A 1,692-nucleotide genomic window follows, 5' to 3' on the forward strand; every position below is an offset into this window, starting at 1 on the left:
CTCCTCCCCCGCCAAATCCCGGCCGGGGCGGCAGCCTCTCAGTCGGGAGACGATGAGCCCAACTTCTGGGAACGCTTTCTGAAAGAGCGTTTCCCTTCCCGCTGGCTTGAAACTCTAACTTGAATTTCCGAAGCGGTCTTAACATTTTTTTTTTTTTTTAAGAGCAGACATTCCTAGGCTTCCGGAAAAGACGGAGATTCCCAACTTGGGTTTTCCTGTCTTAGGTGTTTTACCACCATCGGGGTTTCTTGTTGCTCAGACTCGGAGTGATTTGTATGATGCAACATTTTGGCTGCCCCGCTCGGTGCGGCTGCCTCGGGAAAGAGTGCGTGCGCCCTTTTGTTTGGAAAGAAAAACTGACGAGGGACAGAGTTTGTAACTTGCTTGGGCTTTAAAGGGTTGGTTCTCCCCTCTGGCCTCTTCGGTTTTTATATCCCGCGCGCACCTTATTTGCTTACACATAACTACCCCTGTCTCTTTCCCATTTTCTTTTAATATTTTTCATTTTGGCACAGAAGGGAGAGTAGAAGTTATGAACATCTGGCTCCAGCGGCCTCTCTCAAAACTTCAAAATCCTTGAGATTCTCGTAGTCACTTACTTAAGCGGACTTATTCAGAGCCTAGGAATCTGGGAGAATTTTGTTCTCCCCCCCCCCACCCCCCCGAGTTTTTTATTTTAAAGAAGGGGTCGTTTTGAAGGGTGTGCTTGTGAGAGACGGGAGGGAAGAAATGATCAGAACAGGGTTTGTTTTAGGATTTTCTTGCGATTATCAGTGATAGAAACTTTTTGGTTTGGGGAACTGAAACAGCCGACAGGTATAGCACCCCCAGAATATCTTCAAAGATTCTGTTTGGGCGGCAGATCTAGTGCTTTGAAGCCCAGAGGATGTAGGAAGGAACCTGAAATAAGAGAAAGTGAGAGGGTGGAAGGCAGCATATGAGGGGGGGGGGGAGAAGGGTGGGCCACAGATCAGTGTTCAGAATTTTACTGAGCCGCTAGGACTAGGAAGGAATTCCCCATAGACTCAAAAACCAAACCAAACCAAACCAAACCAAACAGTGTATCTATTAAGTTCTAAAAAACCCCCACCATGATACCTAACATTGAAACTTTAGAAGTAGCATTAAATTTAGAATCAGATAAGGATACTATCAATGATGGTTTCTTCCAGCTTTATGCTGTAGGTCCTAGCCAAAACAAGACAAGAAAAAGATATTAAGCGACTGATCTAGAGTGGAAGATATCAGGCTTAATGCTCTGCTTGCTATTAATTTAACCCTTCAGTTAGAAGGAGAGGGGCATGGTGCTTTGTGTCTCACACTGTAGTTACTTGTATACTGCTTCCCAGTTTTCCGTGTTGGTGCTGGATGCGTATTTTCTTTTAATCTTTATTATTTTTTTAATGCTTATTTAATTTTTGAGAGAAAGAGAGAGAGTGCACGCGCGCTCTTGAGCAGGGGAGGGGCAAAGAGAGAGGGAGACAGAATCCGAAAGCAGGCTCCAGGCTCTGAGCTGTCAGCACAGAGCCCGATGTGGGGCTCGGACTCAGACTGCGAGATCATGACCTGAACTGAAGTCGGTCGCTTAACCGACTGAGTCACCCAGGGGCCCCTGGATGTGTGTTATTTACTAAGTACAACTTGCAGTAATATCTGAAACTATGGATGAGGCGTGGTGATTATATTTCTCCT

At 45.7% G+C, this 1,692-nt stretch overlaps 1 protein-coding gene across 1 annotated transcript in view; it reads right to left on the reverse strand.

The window, feature by feature from the left end:
• Positions 1–1,692, reverse strand: part of CLIC4 (chloride intracellular channel 4) — a 65,261-nt gene that overhangs the window by 63,140 nt on the left and 429 nt on the right. The window lies entirely within an intron of this gene.

This window comes from Suricata suricatta, chromosome 8 (assembly GCF_006229205.1).
Source record: "Suricata suricatta isolate VVHF042 chromosome 8, meerkat_22Aug2017_6uvM2_HiC, whole genome shotgun sequence".
Taxonomy (NCBI): Eukaryota; Metazoa; Chordata; class Mammalia; order Carnivora; family Herpestidae; genus Suricata; species Suricata suricatta.